Source organism: Dendronephthya gigantea, unplaced genomic scaffold (genome assembly GCF_004324835.1).
Source record: "Dendronephthya gigantea isolate DGI-Jeju-01 unplaced genomic scaffold, DenGig_1.0 000052F, whole genome shotgun sequence".
NCBI lineage: Eukaryota > Metazoa > Cnidaria > Anthozoa > Malacalcyonacea > Nephtheidae > Dendronephthya > Dendronephthya gigantea.
Genome location: NW_021163062.1, coordinates 998403 through 1021907, shown reverse-complemented (window position 1 = coordinate 1021907; position 23505 = coordinate 998403). Strand labels below are relative to the sequence as shown.

At 37.7% G+C, this 23505-nt stretch overlaps 1 protein-coding gene and 2 pseudogenes across 1 annotated transcript in view; 2 read left to right on the top strand and 1 right to left on the bottom strand.

The window, feature by feature from the left end:
• Positions 1–23505, bottom strand: part of LOC114528934 — a 56988-nt gene that overhangs the window by 31621 nt on the left and 1862 nt on the right. The gene's annotated exons all lie outside the window — the stretch shown is intronic.
• Positions 7382–11802, top strand: LOC114528991 (annotated as a pseudogene).
• Positions 15390–17313, top strand: LOC114528989 (annotated as a pseudogene).

The window sequence follows — 23505 nt, the reverse complement described above, 5'->3', positions numbered from 1 at the left end:
CTTTGTTCCCAGACCATCACAACAAAATGGTGTCATGTTTATCACAATATATTACGACGATGAAAACAAGGTTCTTATCCACGAGGCAACCTCGTACCCAGGCGCAAAGTAGTAAGCGTTGCAAGCACCCCCCGCGCTCGCTTTTTCCAGCTGATCTCTATACAATAGCTGAGTGCAACGTTATATAAAATTACTAGAAATACATGCATGCAGCAACCCCTCGCCATTTCAAACGAAGCAAAATATTTCCTGAGCTAGCCAGACCTAACCTTCAATATTATGAAATGTCCTAAATGTAAAGCCGATAGCTGATGTTTCAAATATTTCGGAAACAAGCACAGTCGTAAAGGTGAAGTGAAATCACCCGTTTTCCTGCTGCTTTCCGTTGCATTAAGTTATAGACTTTCACAGTTTAATTGAGAGTTAATACTTCATTATAGCTAAAGCTTCAAAACATCAAAACAGCCCAAATAATATAAATAACCAAGCAGTGAACGTCGAATGTTGTTTTTCGATTATTAAATTCATGCAGTGATTGCAGTCGACTATATATAAACCTTTAAAGTGATATTTGTTATATTAAAACTCCGAATTACACTTTTAAGGACTCTTTTGGAAGTTAAAACGATGATGTAAAGCCTTAAATAGTGGGTCACGTCTTCGCAAAACCGAGCAAAACGACATACTGTACCAAGGTCATAAAATGTATTCGTACAGCAAACACGAAATAAACCTCGAAATAAACAAAATAGACTCCTACCATTTCAAGGATTATAATCCAGTTGTTCCTTTTCACCGCTAATTCCTCCAGTTCTGATAATATTTTAAACTCTTCCCAGTGTTTTATCTGTTATTTGATTCCACATTTCATATTTTGTTTTCAAAACATTTTTTTAAAAAATAGTTTACAAAATGACAGTTAAATTGCTGACGTTTTTCACTGAAACACAAACGTTTCGTCTTAGCCAATCCGGAAGTTGCTGATTACCAGTCTACACTCGTTTGCATTTCGCGCATGCGCACAAGTACCATGACCATTGAACGTCCATGACATTTGGGCAACTTTGGATTCCGCTATGTTCTCCCGGGTCCCGGGTGTAATTCCTAATCTCCGGGCGGAATTAGTACCCTCGCACGGTGCTCTGCACCGGCTCGGGGATCATTCTATTAAAGCGCTTGGTTACGAGGCTGGGTACGAGGCCAAACACAGGTTTAAAGGAGTTCAGTTGCTTTTATTTTTTATTTATTTACATTTGCCACATCATACTAATATTACAATACACAAAAAAGACGAAAAACATATACACAATACATGCAATGATGATGGCAGGGTAGCCTAAACAGCGTTAGCCAATTACTGTGGTCCCGCACCGACGGAGGGACGGATTAATCAGTAAATTAATGTGAACTATATGTGAAAGAAGTTAAAAGCAACATGTCGGTGCTGTTGAGATGTTACGAGCTGTATTGCATTTCAAGCTGACACTCTTCCATGTTCGTGGGTTTTCTTGGTTCGTAAGTATTCTGAAGCGCTGTCATGTAGTAGTTGAAGAGATTTTTCTTGAACATGTTGAAAGTAGAGAGTCATGATGAGACGCTGGTGGTAGTCGATATCACAATCGAATGTCAGGTTCATGATATACTCGGTAGGGCGTCGTTGTATGCGCTCCAGTGTTGAGACCTAGTCGGTCTGCACCACCTCTCAACACTGGAGATGTGCTTGATCTGTTTTAGTTGTTTTCATCCCAGTATCCACACGCAATCGATCAAAGGCAATTAATAGTCGTTTCTCAATTTCTTGACCAATAGATAATAGCAGATCACACGTCAATTTCGTTAAAACTCGTGAGAATTCCATGTTCCATAAAATGGTAACCAAGAACCGTTAAATTAAGTAGCTTCGGTAAGGTTGCATATCACGATGAATTAATGTCTTTTGAGTCCAACATTACATCTTCTTTCCACGAGATGGAGAATATTCCAGGTAACACAGATAATCGCAACTCAACAGAATAGTCACAAAATTGGCAATGTCGAATACAGCAATGTGTATTACGTGAGAGAAAAATGTGAAAAAAGACGAGTATAGAGGAAAATATTAGGAAAGGAATCTATACAAAACATACAAACGTACAAAAACAAACGACAACAGCGAAGAACTACAAAAAAATACCACACGAGAAAATTCTCTTCATTGGAACAAATATTTAAACATTTCCATTATTTTACGAACAAATAATGTTTACGAACAAAAAGTCACAAAACAGTCAACAATAATAAGACAGATTATTTAAATTTGGAAATAACTTGGTGGAAATCATGGAGCAAGTGATAAACTACTCACTACATTCAGGAGCGGATTTCGCAGGTAAATCGAGAAACCATGCAATTGTTGGTACGTAAACGAAAAACTGTTTCCAGGTACAAAATTTTCAAGAAGCTCAGTGCTGGGTTCGCACGCCACAGAAAGGTGAATTTTAAGCACTTGTGAAGAACTTTGAATTGTTTTCGGATATTCAAGGACATTTAGAGAACATGCGAGCAGTCGTCAAAAGCCGTTGTCATCACGAATATTGAGAAGGGAGCGATATCATGCAAACTTCGTGAACAACGAAAGGCGAAATCGATTAAATCGTTCACCAAGCCACGTATAATGCGCATGTCAGCGACGCTGTTTTAATGTGAAACCTTGATGCAATTTGGCTCTTTTTGCAGTGAACACATCCCTACTCATGAATCAAAATTTTAATGTGAAATCGTAATACAATTTGTCACTTTTTGCAGTAAAGACATCCATTCAGAAGCACATCGTACTTTAAAAAGTATAGAAGTTCAAAAATGAAAATAAACCGCATGATATCTCTGCATACGGACACGACTTTCACTTTGTCTTACACTTTGGAATTCGCGCTTATATTAAAAGATTTTGTTCATATGATAACCTTGGAGCTTATAATTATTAGCGTGTAATATGCGCAATGTGTTCGCGAATTAATGCATGTAAATGGTTCGTGTTGTTTTTGATCGTATTCCTCAATCGTGTGCGATGTGTCAACGCGCCCATACACGACCACATCTTTAAACGGCGAAATAACAGTGATATTATTAAAATAGAAAAATAATCTACATGCATTAAATATATTCTTACCCCGAATTAAACCTAAACTTAATCGAACAGCAAAAAAAGAACGGTTTATTCGTTCCTCGTGGAGAAATTGCCGTATCATACGAGCGAAAAAAGCTTTTTATGTTGTTAATTTTTAAAACCCGTTTGAAAAAATTGAAAGTACCCCAAAACGTCATCGTGAGAAAGGCTAATTGTGTCGACGAAAAATATAAAAAAATAACAAAAACAGCGCGAATTTTTAGCGAGTAATAAAAGGTGAGCTGAAAATAGCGAGACAAAAAAAACGCTTGTCCTCGAGGTTTGTTTACTTTCGGTTCTTTATATCGCGAAATTCGGACGTGAAAAAACATATCCAGGATATATGACGTTTCAAAAGCATTTGATTTGAATAAATTTAATCTCTTTATCTAGTGAGAAATTCCTTAATTATCTAACGCAATGAACTACACCATAAGAAATGATTACTTTAACTGTTAATGTTCCGTACAAATACTTCGAACACTGGTATGATTTTACCCATGATATGACCATGTGGTTTTGTAAATATTTTATTATATAAATTATCATTTATGACTAATTTTGTTGTCTACGATAGCCGCTGAACAGCAGACTAAAAGTGTGCAAAATGATTATAACAGGGAACTAAATAAACACCAATGAAGCACTCAGAGAGTACATCGACAGAATGGGTATTCCAGTTGATTTTAAAAAAAGTGGAAAAGCTATACCAGAGTTGGGGAGGGAAGAACAGAATAGCAAACTAAAGGAACTGAAAACTCAAGTTGAAAGAAGGTTTGTGGTTCGCTGAGACATATGGAGTCACATTAGAGCCTCAAAAATTATCCGACAATAATGATACCGATTATGACTTACAATTTAATGAACATGTACCGAGAAGTTTCAAAGACTTGCCAGAAGCTGAACAAAAAAATCAAAGAGGTACTTTGATTCAGGATAAATTCTGCATTGGTGAAGCGGCTTACCATGAGCTGACCGTCTCATCTGGTTAAGAAGTGTAAGGATTCCTTAAATCAGCTCTGTCACATTGAGCGCACACCGGAATATAATGAAGGTGGCCAGGTGAACTTTTATGATGCACTCAGCAAAAGATCTCTTTATCTAGCGAGAAATTCCTTAATTATGCAATGCAATGAACTACACCAGAAGAAATGATCACTTTAACCGTTAATGTTCCGTACAAATACTTCGAACACTGGTATGATTTTACCCATGATATCACCATGTGGCTTTTGTAAATATTTTATTATATCTTGTTGTCTACGACAGCTGCTGAACAGCAGACTAAAGGTGTGCAAAATGATTATAACAGGGAACTAAACACCAATGAAGCACTCAGAAAGTACATCGACAGAATGGGTATTCAAGTTGATTTTTAAAAAAGTGGAAAAGCTAAACCATAGTTGGGGAGGGAAGAACAGAATAGCAAACTAAAGGAACTGAAAACTCGAGTTGAAAGAAGGTTTGTGGTTCGCTGAGACATATGAAGTCACATTAGAGTCTCAAAAATTGTCCGACAATAATGGTACTGATTATGACTTACAATTTAATGACCATTTAATAAAAAGAAGTTTCAAAGATTTGCCAGAAGCTGAACAAAAAAAATCAAAGAAGTACTTTGATTCAGGATAAATTCTGCATTGGTGAAGCGGCTTACCATGAGCTAACCATGATTCAAAGCGGAGAGTCACTACCCCGGTCTTATCTGGTTAAACAGTGTAAGGATTCCTTAAATCAGCTCTGTCACATTGAGCGCACGCCGGGAAATAATGAAGGTGCCCAGGTGAACTTTTATGATGCACTCAGGAATGAAATCCAAAAGTATGTATAAGTTCACATTTGTTGTGCATTTCATACAATCTTGAAATGTAATTATGATGAAATTGATTATTTGGCATATTCTTAATTGTGTATTATTAGATAAGAATGTGCACACTTGTGATGGTGCTAAAATGTCCATGATTGGTCAAATGTGAATGGTTTAGAGCAAGAATCAATCTGTATACGACACGTCGACTCTGACTTATACATACATGAAGACTTTGTTGCCTGTATGAAGTTTCGGGCACTACCGGTGATGTTCTGGCTAGCATGATATTTGATGTGCTGAGTCGGTTTGGGTTGTGCATAAGTAACTTACGTGCGCAAACATATGACGGGGCAGCTAAAATGAGCGATTGTTACTCGGGGTGCTGAGCAAGGGTAAGAGAACGACAACCGCTAGCACTGTATTTCCATTGCGGGTCGCATGCTTCGAATCTTGTCATGCAAAATGCGGTGACATCCAAAAAAGAATGTGTTGGACATGTACAAAAACGACTTGGGACAGCATTACGAAACTTGAAAAAGGAAAAGAAAGAATTGGGTAGAAAGGGAAAGTTGACTGATAACACGATTGACAAAATGCAAAACTATTATGGCATTGCTATTAGGAGCAACAAAGGCAACCTCCAAACAATGAAGAACAATGTACCTGCCTCACTTCCTCTGCACAAGAACAAGGAAAAAGAAGGGGAAACATTAATTAAGCTCATTACTTATCAAGTTATGATGCGAACTAAAAAAATCTCATGCATGAAAAAATCATCACTGTGTAAATCCCTGTTGTTTACTTTCAGTTATGCCTTTTTTTTAGTATTTTCATTAAGGCCCCGTTTACACTATACCGGATTGCTTCCGGAGTGGGTCACGTTTTGTAGCTGTTAAAAGGCAGCAAAAAATTTTACTGTCAGAGATCGCGACAAATATACCAAAACTATCAAAATAATAAGTATTTATTTCTAACCATTGCCCTTTAAAGCCAAACGAAGATATCGTGACAAGCGAATCCGGTACAGTGTAAACGGGGCCCTCATGTGGAAAAAAAAGTGGCATACGCCTTTAGATCATACTTTGTTTTGGTTCACATCATAGATCCATTCAATTCACATCCAAAAAATGTTTTTAACTCTCTCTAACCTTTACTTTTATTGTAATCATTTTTGGCGTGTCACCTGATATTGCGCAATAAAATGGGCGTGGCAAGGTAACCATGGACACAACGCGTGTGCAAGTGAATGATTCAGTGGCAGGAACTTATTCTTTTACAATTTAAAACCCAAATATAGTATAATGCTCTAAATGAGAAAAAAACTCAAGCGTATAAGACCACTTTAAGGCGGGGGTCCACATAAGCACAAACTTGTTCACTTGAACTATATGAGTTGTTTCCACAGGAAGTGACAAATTCAGCAATGGAGATATTTTGAATGTGGCTGTCAGTTTTGATGGAACCTGGGCAAAAAGAGGTTTCACATCATTAACAGGAATTGTTTTTGTCATATCAGTAAACACAGAAAAAGCGTTAGACTATCATGTGTTGTCAAAGGTGTGCCAGAAGTGCTCTCTTAAGCGGAGTGGGAGTGGGAGTGTGATATAAATTATGAGGGAAGCTCACCTGCAATGGAATGTGATGATGCAGTCACACTTCGGAAAAGATCCATACAGAAACACAGAAGTGGATGGTCAGCGATGGCGATAGCAAAGCATTCACATCCGTAGAAGATGTTTATACAGATTGCAAGGTCGAGAAAATGGACTGTGTTGGACATGTTCAGAAAAGAATAGGAAAACATCTTCTCAACCTTAAAGCCACAAATAAAAATAAAGTTGCAGATGGAAAGACCATTGGTGGGAAAGGTCGTTTAACCGATATATAGTTTGCCATGGTTTTTAGGAAAAGTGACTGTTTTATAGCGATTTGAAGAACAGGAAAAATTTTGGGTGGACCCCCGTCTTAAATCGGAACAAAGAGTGAGAATATTATAATGGCACCAAAGAATTCACTACAACCATTGCCAGAATTCAATCCCGACGCCGATGTTGGCGAAAGTCTATAGGCACGCCTGATCAGTTCCATACACGACCACGGACATAAGCACAAACTTGTTCATTTCACGACGCGGACTTCGAAATAGAGCAACAAATAATTACGGCCGGTTCATCCTCGAGGATTGGAAAGAAGGCATTACGAGACCTGACATATGACCCCAAGTCAATACTTATTGATGGCCCCCGTGCCGAGATAAGTATATTATATATCAGTTTTTCCCATATTGCATGTGCACTGAAAGGCAAATTTAAGCTAGAATTCTTGGACATAAGAATGATTTCTTCACCGACGAAATTGTTTGAAATACTGTACAGGCTTGACTCAAATCCTCCGCACGCACAGTCAAGTCCCCAGAATGTATTGATGATAATTTTTCAAGACCTCATAAGGTATTGTACAAAAATATTACACGCCGCTATTTCACATATTCTATTTCGCTATTTCACATACTCTTGAACTTCGGAGGGGGTCGTATACATCCCCCGAAGATTACGTCATCTATTTTTGCCGTTTTTTTGCGGGTTTGCAGGTAATTAGAGACTGCAATGCAATCTGGGATAGATTTGCATTCTTTTCATACCACGCTCGCAACAAACGGTTCGAAATTGTCTGAAATATACAGCTTTTTTGTTGGCAAAAGTCTTGTTTTCGTGAAATGCAATATGGCTAACAAAGTGTACAACAGGGAAGACGTTCTAGACTTAGTTTCAGCCGATTCTGGCGATGAAAAAAGCGATAGCGACGACGAATTTGTTGCCGATTTTGAGCATGACTTTGGCGAAGACATTACACTTCCACAAATGAGAACAAATGCCCCAGCACACGAACGAGAACCACTGCTTTTTCTCGATGAAGAATTGAACGAAGTATGTACAATAATCATCGTTCCTAATTTGCTTTGTTTCTTACGAAATATAGTGCCTATATTGTGAAATATACTTCATATAATGTGTGAATAAACATATGTGCAATACAGTTTGTTTATGTTTATATTTTTATATTTTAGACTTAATTTTCAGACCATGAAAGTGTATTTTCAGACCATGTATTTAACCAGGAATCATCACTTAGATAAAAATATACCATCTTCACATGAACATGAAGATATAAAAATCTTTCATTCAACAATAATGCCAAAAAATAATATTTCCTAGATCAATTTTGTATGAAATACTCTGCAGGCTAGGCTTAAATTGAAACCCTTTTTAATATACAATAGATGAAGTCCCCAGAATGTATGGATGGTATTTGCCAAGGACCCCATAAAGTATTATCCAAAAATATATACCTCGCTCTTTCTGTATTTAACCAACAAATGTTAGTTCTATATATACCTTGGCATAAATTGATATCAAAATGCCCAAATTACACCCTAGTTCAATGTGCGAGGAATATCGGTGGATACCAAGAAAACGATGGCACATCATCAAAAGGCCCCAGCGACATCAGTCCACTGCGGAACAGTGCGCCAAGATAGGAAAGGGATGCCAGGAGCACTGATGACCAAGAATGCTCCAAGGTATGCACGAGGCGATTCGACGTTCCTAAAGCATGGCAATTTGACTGTGGTGAGGTGGAAGGACAAACGAGACGTTTTTGCCCTTTCCACCTTTCACGGCAAGTCGGCAATGCCTGCAATGAGGATCTTCCCCACAAGCCTGAGCTGATCGAAACATACAATCAATACATGAATGGTGTTGATCGAGCTGATCAGATGTTGTCATATTACTCGCTCAACAAGAAGAACCGCAAATGGTGGAAGAAAGTGTTTTGGCGGTTGCTCGAGCTATGCATCACAAATGTGCACCAGATAAGGAAGTTCCAGAACAGTAATGCTGTGCACAAGGAACTGAGGATTAGCTTGGCATATTGCCTATGTCAACCTCTCCTGGACTTGCGTGTTGGTGGTAGCCCTCGATGCTCACTTCCAGGACCCGGCCGACCACCTGCTGATCTGTCGCGGTTGAAGGGTAAGCATTTCGGAAGTGGTGCGAAGAAAGAAGGTAAGAGGGGGAGGTGTAGAGTGTGTGGAAGCAAGAGAACACCTGAAGGTAAGAGAAGGGACACAAAAACTGCTAATAAATGTCTTCAGTGTGATGTGTTCTTGTGTCAGGGAGTTTGTTTCCGTGATTATCACACGAAAGCTAGGTTGTAAATAATGTCTGACTACACTTTTCTATATCCTGTAAAAAGTATGTACATAATTGTTTATAATTGTCTACAATGATTGTTTATCCAAAATTCAAGATGGCGGCTATGGATTTTTACAAAAATGTACAATTTTGTAAAGTCCAGTTTCTCGGAAACGACTAACTGTCTTGACATGAAAATTCCCAGATGGCTTTACCATATCCCCTAGTACACCCCTGCAGGCTTTGTAAAGTTACCATAGCTCTTATGGTCTTGCTGCATTGATTTATTAAACTTGTACAATTATATTACTATGCTTATTTCTTATCGGAAACTTAGGGAGGGTACACATAAAATTTTGAATTTTGGGGAAATTTTTTTTTGTCTAATATGCGATACTTTAAACACTTAAGAATAATGGAAAAGACGTTTTTTGGACAAATTATTGTTTATGACCGTGTTCTAGGCTTTTTTCAAACATGATAGTTTGGTTGCCATGGCAACGTGTTTGTTATTTTCTTGTTTTCGTGAGTTTTATGGCTGTCTATTTGCATTTGAATGTGAGCTATGGACATTTCTGACTACATGACGTACTGGTGTACGTGTTTGCGCTGGTCTGATTCATTATGGGCTCACCAACGCAAATTATTAAACTAACAAAAGTGTTCAAAGTCTTCAAGTGGAAAGTTTATTAGTAAAGTGATCTTCAAATACGATTTTGTTTGTCAATATGGTGGGGACAAAGAAGAGAAGTGTGTATCGTAAGTCAAGGAAAGGAAAGCCCTTTACTGGAAAGCAAAAAAATTATACAATACCGGAAGAAAAACGACCAAGTCAACAACAAGATGAAGATGTCCCTGAGACTACTGACGCACCACGTGTTAGTGCGTCCAGACGAAAATTAAACTTCTCTGAGTCCACCAAAGACCCCAATCCAGTGGTTGATTTTGAAAATAAAGGTTACCGTCTTATTGATATTGGCAAATTTAGAGATTCTCTATCAGAAGCACATGTGTGCAATGGTGGTAAGTACAACAACAAACACACATTCACACTGTGACTGTCACAGTAGTAGCATAGCTAAGGCTTGTGACTTTTTATCTACTGTGTAACTATGGGTTTTCATGAGATTGTGCTAACAGTAAATGCTGTAGATTTGTGCTTTAATATAGTATAGATTTACTACAAAGAATAGAAGGTTTTTGCCTGTTTCAGTTTATATCTGTTTTATATAATTTTTTTAACAATTTAGTGTACATAATATAATATAACTAATTTTTCTTTATCTTTAATTTATTACCAGCCAGCTTGAAAGTTCAAGAAAATGCATCAGGTAAACGTGGCCTAATGAGTGACCTCTCTGCAAGTTGCTCATCATGCCAAGAGGAATCTGATTTGGAAACCTCTTCTTCTATTCCTGGCAAAGGTTTTTCTGCCGATGTGAACCGCCGTGCGGTGTATCATTCCGTGGAGACTGGTGGTGGCTATGAAAGCCTTGCTACATTCTGTAGCATCATGAACATGCCTTGCATAAGTAAGACTGCATATTACCAACATTTAGACACAATTCTAAGTGCTCTGGAGATGGAAGCAAAGGAAGAAATGACAGAGGCTGGACAGAGCCTGAGGAAGCTGGTTTTAACAGAAAATGAAATGGAAGATGATGGTTCAGTTCTTGATGTTGGTGTCAGCTTTGATGGCACCTGGGCAAAAAGAGGGTTCACTTCTCTTATTGGTGTGTATTTGTGATATCAATAGACACTGGTAAAGTCCTGGACTACTATGTTATTTCAAAAACATGTCAGAAATGTGCATTGAAGAGAGCAAAGTGTGAGAGTGATGAAGAATTTGAAGAGTGGCAAATTGAGCATTTTTTTCTGGTGAGTGTGATGTCAATTTTGATGGTAGTTCTCCAGCAATGGAGGTAGAGGGAGCAAAAATTTTATGGAACAGGTCCATTGAGCGCACAACTTTCGCTACAAGTGGATGATATCCGACGGAGATAGCAAAGCCTTTAGTGCGGTCGAAGACACATATGGTGACGAGAAAGGTGGAAAATTAGATTGTGTTGGCCATGTCCAAAAAGAATGGGTAAGCATCTTTTAAAGTTGAAGGGTACCACGAAAGGCAAGCTTTCCGATGGAAAGACAGTTGGAGGACGTGGGCGACTCTCTGAAAAGAGGATTTTGAAAATCCAGAGATACTATGGGCTAGCAATACGCCAGAACACCTTGTCCACTTCCAATCCAACGGAGAGAGAGGTATCAGCATCAGTTTATGCCATGAAAAAGAACATAATTGCCCTTTTGAACCATTTTGTTCAAAATGATGATGCCAGTAAGCAACACCGCTTTTGCCCAGTTGGTAAAGACTCTTGGTGCAAATGGCAACAAGATCGTGTGAATGGTACACGCACCTATAAGGGTGATGATTGTTTGCCTCAAGTTTTTTTAGAGCTGTTGAAGCCAACTTTTATGCAGCTTAGTGACTCAAAACTGCTTGAGAGGTGTGTTCGGGGTAAAACTCAAAATAACAATGAATCAATAAATTCATTAGTGTGGGCTCGGTGTCCAAAAACATAAACACCATGGAGCTAAAGTGGTGAAGTGCGCGGTTGCATCAGCTGTCTGTCATTTCCATAGTGGTGCAACAAGTAGGGAGAAGGTAATGAAGAGACTTCAGATTCCTGCTGGAGATGTCTGCAGAAGGCTTTCACATTTGAAAGACAAAAAACGTGTCAGACAGGCTGATCATCAGATGGACGAAAAGCACAAAAGGCGTCAACAGGTGGAGCAGGCTCGAAAGGCTCAGCAAGAAGAAGCTTTGAGAGAAGCTGAAGGTGTCACCTATGATGCTGGAGGGTTTTAAGACACTAAGATAACTTTTCTGCCTAAATAACATAAGAAGTCAAGGTATAATCTAACATTATGGTCCACGAACCTTGTTAGTAAAATTAAAAGTGGATTTTCTCAAAACATGGATTTTGTACGGTTAAGAAAGGATATCTCCTAGAGTTTTGATTGGATTTAGCTGAAATTGTCTGTGCATACTCATCTCCCCTTTATTGTGGGATGAGCATACAACTTTTCAATACCTGCTATACAATTGAAATTATGGTGGGAAATGTTCCCTCTAAAACGTACATGAAATTTGAAACCCCGCTGTGGCCGCAATTTTTATCATATTCAAAAGTTGTATGCTCATCCCAGACAACTATGTCTATACTTCATAAAAATGTACCAACTTTGAAAATTAAAGCAGTTTACAACAAGATATCTTTTCTCATATACACCCTAGTTTTTCACAGCATGTGTTCCGCATAATCCGCTCGTATCAGGTTACAAATCATTTGCTTCAAAAATGAACATCATTTTCAGAATCTTCAAGTCATAAGCTTTCAACTGATATATACTTTGTTTATGTTATAATGGTAAGTTTAGATGCTATAGTCATTTGAAGTTTTACTCCGATTATTATGTGTACCCCCCCCTTAATAACCCCCCCCCCTGAATTCCTAGAATTATCAAAATATTATTTGAAAACCTATTTTTTATAATCCCTACTTTATAAGCTTTCAAAAAATGTATAATTTGCCCTACTTCTTGTGTTTAACTCGCTTGTTTTTCACTGTTAAAGTTATACTATCGTAAATTCGACAAAACAGGCTCCAAAAATTCAGTAGTTCAACCTCGGGGATTGGAAAGAAGGCATTACGAGACCTGACATATGACCCCCGTGCCGAGATAAGTATATTATATATCAGTTTTTCCCATATTGCATTTGCACTGAAAGGCAAATTTAAGCTAGAATTCTTAGACATAAGAATGATTTTTTCACCGACGAAATTGTTTGAAATACTGTACAGGCTTGACTCAAATCCTCCGCAGGCACAGTCAAGTCCCCAGAATGTATTGATGATAATTTTTCAAGACCTCATAAGGTATTGTACAAAAATATTACACGCCGCTATTTCAAATATTTAACCAGGAATCATCACTTAGATAAAAGTATACCATCTTCACATGAACATGAAGATATAAAAATCTTTCATTCAACAATAATGCCAAAAAATAATATTTCCTAGATCAATTTTGTATGAAATACTCTGCAGGCTAGGCTTAAATTGAAACCCTTTTTAATGTACAATAGATGAAGTCCCCAGAATGTATGGATGGTATTTGCCAAGGACCCCATAAAGTATTATCCAAAAATATATACCTCGCTCTTGCTGTATTTAACCAATAAATGTTAGTTCTATATATATACCTTGGCATAAATTGACATCAAAATGCCCAAATTACACCCTAGTTCAATGTGCGAGGAATATCGGTGGATACCAAGAAAACGATGGCACATCTTCAAAAGGCCCCAGCGACATCAGTCCACTGCGGCCATGAACCGAAGAAGGCGGCAGTCATCATCCGATGCCAAGCGCTCATGCAGAGAACAGGATGCCCAAAAAAAATCGGACATCGATGATCTTCTCCAGCTATACGATGCTGAGTGGCACGATAGAATATCAAGGCCTGCCCTTGACAACCTAGCGTTGAAGAAACACAACACACCTCAGCTTCTGCCCCATCACGGAAGAATTCCTGTCCGTACGAAAGCACGTCACAGAACAAATCGAACAGTTGACAAAGAAGGTGACTGATGATGTGACGGCAGAAAGATGGAGGAAGCTAGCCGAAGTGTGCTTAACAAGGCTGATTATGTTCAACAAGCGAAGAGGTAATTACTATTCGATTATTCTGCTAATTATTTTTACCATCGTGATTGAAAGGTAAATTAATTAAGGTTAATTCCTGTTTATTGCGGTTCTGCGGGGGTTTTTTCAAAACATTCATAAAAACTCTTGTTTTTAACTCTTAAACAGTATTTCAAACAATCAATCTTTTTAAAGTTCTCTTAGTCCAAACGATTTAAATTTCGATTGAATTTTCTATCTTTTTTGGACGGTTTTCACAGGGACCAAACGTTTCCGATTGAGAATACTGAAACATTCCAGCTATTGTAATTCGGATTGATTTTTTTTCAATTAAGCCAAAGATTTCCGTCGGTATCATTTACGATCTAAAACGGGCAATCGTTTAGAATAGCAAAAATTCAAACCAATCTATAATTGAAATTTTCAATCTGTCGAACTACCATCTTAAGAGTTCTACGTCTTGAGACGCATTTGACGTATATAAAAAATGTATATTTTTGTAGTACAAAAAATAGTTGAACCACGAGCGGTAAAAATACTTTATTCTTCGCAATTATATCTAATATTAGGTAAGAAAATAATTGATAGAGATAAAGGCGCGCGTGAGCAATTTGCTCACGTTTCGAATCCTATTACACAATTTTGTTCAACTATGTCATAGTTGCCAACATAAGTATGGATATCTAGTTAATGTATCCTCATGTGAAAATATCTTATCTTTCTGCAGGTGGCGAGGCCGCTCGAATGAAACTAAGCACTTTTGAACAACGGCCAAACTGGAACAGAGTGCACAACAAAGAAATCCTGGAGTCACTCTCAAGTAGTGAGCGCGGGAGCTTTGTAAACGGTAAATATATACAATAATAAATTAACTTCTTATTAAGCCAGTGGGAAAAATCATTCTGAGAAAATCAGATCGAGGTTTTCCATTCAGGCCAAGCCAACAGGGCGAAATTTGCATCAATTAACCAAGATCTGGTATTTCTCTGCACAGATCGATCGAGGATTAATAAAAGTGTTATTATATGCATACGATTTGTAGCTCAGTTGCCCTTGTTCTTTAAAATGTGTAAGGCCTCTATGTAATAAAGACATATATGTAATACCTCTTTTCGTTCTTAGATTTGACATGGTGGAAATTGTGGGAAAGAGAAGGAGAAAACTGCCAGTGATCATTACCGATGATGTAAAGAAGGGGATCATGGCACTGAACAAAACGAGAGATGAGGGAGGAGTGAGCAAAGACAACGAGTTTGTCTTTGCTGTCAACAATGGCAAGTCGACCAAATCGTTGAGAGGCCACGATGTTATGACCCATATATGTGCCCAGATAAATTTAAAAGAGCCTCACCTAATAACATCGACTAATTTGAGAAAATACGTCGCGACGGTCAGTCAACTTTTGGACATGACCGAGACAGAAATGGGCTGGCTTGCACGACATCTCGGTCACGACATTCATGTGCACAAGGAGTTTTATCGACTACCGGATACAACACTCGAGATGGCCGAAGTAGGCAATTTACTGATGGCCGTCGACGAAGGTCGAGCGCACCAATTCAAGGGAAAGAATCCACGCGATATTCAGTTAGCAGGTAAGAAAAATTTGCTTATAATTTATTAAAATGTCAAAGTCGCTATATGTTGCAAAACCATGTCAATAAATTTTTGGAAAGACTCGAAGTAATAAAGTAAAGGCAGTCAAATCAGTTCAAAAAATCGATAAATATAAATTGAAACAGAATTAAATATTCGACATAGTAACCAATGCCAGTCACTGTAAAACGGGTATGTAGGATACAGCTAATTAAAAAAGGTTTTCCGATAAAACAGTCAATACGCCGGTGTGTATGAACTGATGTAAACCGGCGGGCGGTTTATTACTCGATAGAGACAGGCGGTGGATATGAAAGCCTGGAATCATTCTGCAGCATCATGAATATGCCATGCATAAGCAAAACAGCCTACTATCAACATTTAGAAACAATTTTGGATGCCCTTGAGGCTGAAGCAAACAAGGAAATGAAACAGGCTGGAGAACGGCTCAGAGAACATATTATAAAAGAAGGTGGTTGCGAAAACCAGGATTCAGTGATTGACGCAGCTGTCAGTTTTGATGGTACTTGGGCAAAGCGTGGGTTTACATCTCTTACTGGAGTTGTATATGCCATATCTGTGGACACTGGAGAAGTACTTGACTATTATGTTGTTTCGAAATCTTGCCAAAAATGTAGTTTAAAAAGAGCCGAATGTGAAACAGATGAAGAATTCGAAGAATGGGAAGTTGAACATGTCTTTTCTGGAGAATGTGACATCAACTTTAATGGCAGTTCTCCTGCTTTGGAAATGGAAGGTGCCAAAATTTGGTGGCAAAGGTCTCTTGACCGCCACAACATTAGATATAAATGGATGGTTTCGGATGGTGACAGCAAGGCTTTCAGCGCGGTTGAGGACACATATGATGGTGTGAAAGTTGAAAAGATGGATTGTGTGGGACATGTACAAAAACGTATGAGCAAGCACCGGATGAACTTAAAATCTACCACAAAAGGGAAACTTAAGGATGGAAAGACTATTGGAGGACGTGGTCGACTCACTGAAGAGAAAATAAAGCAAATACAAAGATATTATGGATTAGCAATTAGGCAAAATACCTTGTCTGCAGCTAACCCAACAGAAAGAGATATATCAGTTGCTGTGTATGCAATGAAGAAAAACATATTGCAATTTTACACCACTGTGTGGAATCTGAAGAGAAGAAAAAACAACATCGTTTTTGTCCAGTCGGGTCTGATTCTTGGTGTAAATGGCAGCAGGACCAGGCTTTGAGAACAGCTATGTACAAAGGTGATGACTGCTTGCCTCGTGTCTTTCTTGAGTTACTTAGGCCTATCTTTATGATAAAAACACAGGCACCATGGGGCAAAGGTGGTCCGATGTGCTGTGGCATCAGAGGTTTGCCACTTCCACAGTGGTGCCAGAAGCAGGAAGAATGTAATGGAGAAATTAAGAATACCAGCTGGAAAATTCACTAAGAAGTCTTCACTCTCAAAGGACAGAAAACGGATCAGACAAGCTGACAAGCAAATCACTGAAAAACACAAAAGGCGACGCCAAGCAGAACAACTGAGAAAAACCCGCCACGAAGAAGCTCTACGAGAGGAAGAAGGGACAACTTATGAGGCAGGTGGTTTCTAACTATGGCCAGTATAACTAGAATGCCAAAAACTGAACAAAATCACCCAATAAGTTGCATGAAATAACTTCCAATGTTGTTTGTAATCTTTGAAACTAATTTTCTCAAATTGTGTAATTCCGGCAGTTGAGAAAAGATATTTCCAGTTGTATTTAACATATTGAGCTGAAATTTTCAGCATTTATTCTTGAGGGCTTTGTGCTTTAAATAAGCATAGAGAATTTTTATAGCTCATTTGTAGCCTAATTTATTGCCAAAAGTATACCTGCCAAAAGTATACCTGCCAAAAATACTGAAAGTTTGCAGATCCGCCAAGTCCAAAATATTTATGATATAAAAAAGTTCTATGTTCATTTAAGAGAGTAAAACCTACACTTCTCAAAAATATATTTAGATTAAAAATGCTGCTCATTTAAAACCAGATATCTTTTCTCATTCATGGTCTATTTTGGCACAGCATGGGGTGCGGTTACTTGGCTGGTGTCAGGTTACAAATGGTATTTACGCAAAATGAACCATTTTTTTGGAATCTATAGGTTGTAAGCTTTCAGAAAATATATAGTTTGTCATATCTATGCCAAATAATTTCAATATTAAAGCAGTTTAAACCAACCCTATGTTTTCATGTTTACCCTACCCTTAACCAACAAATGTTAGTTCTATACCTTGGCATAAATTGATATCAAAATGCCCAAATGACACCCTAGTTCAATGTGCGAGGAATATCGGTGGATACCAAGAAAACGATGGCACATCATCAAAAAAAAAACTTTAAGGCCCCAGCGACTGCGGCTATGAACTGAAGAAGGCGGCAGTCATCATCCGATGCCAAGTGCTCAGAGAACAGGATGCCCAAAAAAATCGGACATCGATGATCTTCTCCAGCTATACGATGCCGAGTGGCACGATAGAATATCAAGGCCTGCCCTTGACAACCTAGCGTTGAAGAAACACAACACACCTCAGCTTCTGCCCATCACGGAAGATCTCCTGTCCGTACGAAAGCACGTCACAGAACAAATCGAACAGTTGACAAAGAAGGTGACTGATGATGTGACGGCAGAAAGATGGAGGAAGCTAGCCGAAGTGTGCCTAACAAGGCTAATTATGTTCAACAAGCGAAGAAGTAATTACTATTAGATTTTCTGCTAATTATTTTTACCATCGTGATTGAAAGGTAAATTAATTAAGGTTAATTCCTGTTTATTGAGGTTCTGCGGGGTTTTTTTCAAAACATTAATAAAAACTCTTGTTTTTAACTATAATTTTTAAATAGTATTTCAAACAATCAATCTTTTTAAAGATCTGGTATTTCTCCGCACAGATCGATCGAGGATTAATAAAAGTGTTATTATATGTGTTAGATGAGAAGTTTAATAACGTTACATGAAGTAGCTCTAGCGTACGGTAATTAAGACCGCGGACGTCGAAGAACGTATGAAAAAGTGAAACAGTTGATTTTAAAAAAAGCTATAAGTTAAAAGCTGTTAACCTGTAAATCTTGGGAAATAAAAGGGAACAAAACCTAAAATCTAGTAATATCCTCGTCGGAAAAAAACCATGTAACATATGCATAAGATTTGTAGCTCAATTGCCCTTGTTCTTTAAAATATGTAAGGCCTCTATGTAATAAAGGCATATATGTAATACCTCTTTTCGATCTTAGATTTAACATGGTGGAAATTGTGGGAAAGAGAAGGAGAAAAGTGCCAGTGATCATTACCGATGATGTAAAAAAGGGGATCATGGCACTGAACAAAACGAGAGATGAGGGAGGAGTGAGCAAAGACAACGAGTTTGTCTTTGCTGTCAACAATGGCAAGTCCACCAAATCGTTGAGAGGCCACGATGTTATGACCCATATATGTGCCCAGATAAATTTAAAAGAGCCTCGCCTAATAACATCGACTAATTTGAGAAAATACGTCGCGACGGTCAGGCAACTTGTGGACATGACCGAGACAAAATTGGGCTGGCTTGCACGACATCCCAGTCACGACATTCATGTGCACAAAGAGTTTTATCGACTACCGGATACAACACTCGAGATGGCCGTAGTAGGCAATTTACTGATGGCCGTCGACGAAGGCCGAGCGCACCAATTCAAGGGAAAGAATCCACGCGATATTCAGTTAGCAGGAAAGAAAAATTTGCTTATAATTGATTAAAATGTCAAAGTCGCTATATGTTGCAAAACCATGTCACCAAATTTTTGGAAAGACTCGAAGTAATAAAGTAAAGGCAGTCAAATCAGTTCAAAAAATCGATAAATGTAAATTGAAACAGAATGAAATATTCGACATAGTAACCAATGCCAGTCACTGTAGAACGGGTATGTAGGATACAGCTAATTAAAAAAGGTTTTCCGATAAAACAGTCAATACGCCGGCATGTATGAACTGGCGTGAGCATTTTGGATCGATGTACCGAGGACAGCGCGCAACTAATATCCGATATATGCAAAGCCAACAGCATCGACTTAGTGACGGCGATCGTAAAAGTCGTAGACAAAGTGGACACAAAACGAAACACACTTTACATATACGGGCCAAGCAACACGATGAAAAGCAAAGTAACACACTCCATCATAAACGCAGTACCATGCGTCGGCCAACAGATGACGAGCGCCGATTTCGCGTTTCAGCAATGCATAAACGTAAACCTGATATACACAGAAGAAGCAAAAATCTGCATCGACAACATAAACGAAATCAAAAGAATCTACGCGGGGGAAAACGTCACAGTCAAAAAAAAGTGCCGGGACGGGGTGATGCTGACAAGAACACCAGTGATAGCCTGTAGCAACTATCAACCTTGGCAATTCGTAAAGGAAGAGGAACAAACACTTAGAAATAGAATGTATTACTTTGAATTCAAACAGCACGAAAAGTTCAAGGGCTGCACGAAAGAACTGAGCCCATTAGCATGGCTACATCTAAAAGAAATATTACACATACAAACTGTAGAAGATCAATGTGTGTGAAGCATAAAAAAATACATCTAAGTAGCTAAAACGTTCATGTATCTTGTGTTAATATAATATTCAGAGACACAATACCCAAGTAGAGAAAAAACATAGATATAGATTTGCTGTTGTCCAACAACATAATGAAGATATGGTCATTTTTTAGACTGGTGAAAATGGTAATAAATACAACAGTAAATATATTATTTCAAAGCTCGATTAACATGTTTTTCATACATTTTAGTCTCTTTAGTACTCATGATTATAGGATGGGGTATATTTAGTTGCTTTCCAATAGCTAAATTGTGTAAAATTTTACTATACAATTTTTTTAACACTAACATTGCCATACCTCATTATTGTTACTTTTTTGCAAAGATTAATGAGCTTAAACCGGTTTGAAAATTTAAAAGATATTTTAATATATCTGACAACAGCGAAATGCCAAAGCAAAGAATAAAAAAGAGTTTGGAAAACAACTTGTTGTAGGAGAAAGTTAATATTTCGAATTATTAAAAGATTGGGAACCAACACTAGCTTACACCAATGTCCTGCACATGTAAGCATATATAAATAAATAATAGATGCCAGTATTAATGTCCCATATGGAGTGACATGGTATTGATTGTAAAAATATAAAATATCATAGTATATAAAATATATACTATTTTTGTAGATTTTAGACAAAGAAAAATTTCAGTTCATGGCACAGATACAGAGTTGGTGCTGTGGTACATGTTGAAAGTCTGCATAATGATATGCCAGTTTTTGCATCAATTGTAGAAACATTTGTACTTGCTTCAGACAAGATTTACTTTATTTTGGAGAGATTTATAACAGTTAAATTCTCATGCCATTTCCATTGCTACGAAGTTCAAAGGCATGCTAATGCACAAGCATTTATACTTCAGCCTACAATGCTAAGGATGTACCTTCCCATGCATACAACAAAGGCATCTTCCTGGGAAAATGATGTTCTATATGTCATGTCAAGATACCAACTCCCACAAACACTTTAGAGTTTACTATAAATATAGCTATTACTGTAAATATGTATATGTAAATATATATTGCTGTAAATATAGATATTACTGTAAACATAGTTACCACAAAAAGATGAATTTAACAACTTCAACGCCTAATATTCAAATATCCGGGACCGGCCTTTTTTTCGCTGGTACAGCCAGGCTATGCAGGCTACGTGATGATTCACCACGTGCTCAAGATGGCGGAACGAGTAAACATTGAAGAGGTAACAGTCCTCGCTCATGTATTAATGCTTAGACTAACTTCGCATGAAGTTCGTCTTGATCCGTCCGAGTTTATACACAGGTGAATTATAAGGCGAACTACCTTTCGTTTGCCAAGTTCGTCGAGACTGATGATCCGTCTCTATAATATAAATTCCATAGTATATTAAAATTGTACCATAGAGTCGACTTATAAGTCTGTTCTATAATGATTTATCGAATAGGCATGAAAGCCAAGAGAGAGAGATGAGGCACAAGTCAACCAAACACGCGATCAAAAAGGTGAACATTCGTATTTTGTGTTTTGCATCTTCTCTATTTGTACTTAACATAGTGGTTTCCTCCAATGCCATATTTGAGTAAATATCTTCATAAGATGCCCTATACATATATTCACTGAAATGTTCTGATAAAATGTCAACTGAAAGTATGGTTTTGACATCATGTATAATGAAGTATTTAGGAATTTATCTTCTTTTATTCATATAAGATTTAAGATGATTCGTATGAGGTGTTAGAGGCAGAAAGAAAAGAAAAGAAGAAAACCAGGAGAGGAAAAGAAAGAAAAAGAGAAAAGAAAAAAAAGGGAAAAAAAAGAAAAGTGGCAGAAGAATACGACTCAGATGACACTGTTGTTGATGTCAGAGAATTTAAAAAAAAGGAAAAGGAAGCATGCACTTTAGAGAGGACTGAGTCTCTCACACCTTATCAATTGGAATTGCTGTACAATAAAAAATAAATTTGTTAAAAGCTGCATTAATTTGTACCTCCTAATTTTGTCTTTACACAAATTTGATGCAAAGAGGTGAAGTTTGATCTTTTGCCCCTTGAACAAAACTATACCATATAAACCCATTAGGTCTATCAAATTAGACCTTATTCTTTAACCCTATCAAAGTAACCATATTTAATTGGTCAAATTTGAGCAACCCATTGAATAATTGGTCAAAATAACCATTTGAGAATGGTTGCAACAAAAAAATGGTTGTTTAACCAACCAGTTTTTACAGCGTAATAAGTGTACACGTTTAAGTGCTCGACTGTATTACCTGATGCAGCACACGTCTGCTGCTGCACAAGAACTAATGAAGAGCTCTTTAACAATGGGAGAAACGAGGGTTACAGAGAAGCGAAAGCGAAAAGGCTGCTAAAGGAACGATTTGGACAAGATTACAAAGTTGCTGTGGCACACGTAGAACGGCTAATAAAGGGACCGCAGATTAAGAACGAAGATGGAACTAACCTACAAACAATTTTCCGTGCAATTGACAAGTTGTACAAACACTCTAGAAAAGATCGGACAGATTACTTGGACAGATTGAACAACTCCGATGATCTGAAAAAAATATTCCACCGATTGCCTCAACCTATGAGAATCAAATGGCGCGAGACAACGTGAGAAGCCAGAGATGTCAGCATTAAGGACGTAAATGACTTTGCCACTGCAAAGGCAAGAACTACGACCCATTCCATCTTTGGGAAGATTTCCACCGCCGAGAAGCCACCAAAGTTTCAGAATCCAAAGGATCCTTAATTCTTATCGCTTATCACTTACGCCAAAACCAAAACTCGAATAAAAGACGTTGCCCATTTTTGGTTGAAAAGTAAGGATCTATTTTTCAGACGTTACATATATCAACACATATTATCGCTATATATTTTAAGAGGATAATATTGAAATTATAGTTCATACCAGGCTATATTGAGGCTGATAAGTGATAATAATTTGTGGCATTACGCGACGTAATGGTTTGAAAAAGAATGCAACAAAAAAGGAACTTTTGAAAATCTCAACAGACAAGCATGTGGCACATTCACAGAACTTAATCAAAGCAGGTCAAATGTACCATATAACTATACCCGGACGGAACCATTGTGGACAAGCTAACGCAAAGTAAAGAAACTAATGAAGAATTTGTATTATATAAATACAAATCCGAGTGTGGTAAACCACATGATAGAATATCATTCTTCCTGCATGCGTCCTGTTATCGACTATGCCAGAGCGACTTTGGAGAGTTGTTACTAAATTTGACCTAGAATAGGCACCACCTGTTCTTTGCAGTTGTGTTCAATATAAACACTGTATTATGGGCTGAATCATACAAAAAAGCCTACTTCATACCACATGAAAAGTTACTGAATATGTTGTTGTTGTTGTAGTTAAAAAGTGATACTTTATATAATCTAAGTTAGAGCATCGTGCATGTAAAGATCACACCCTAAGATCGTGAGTTCAA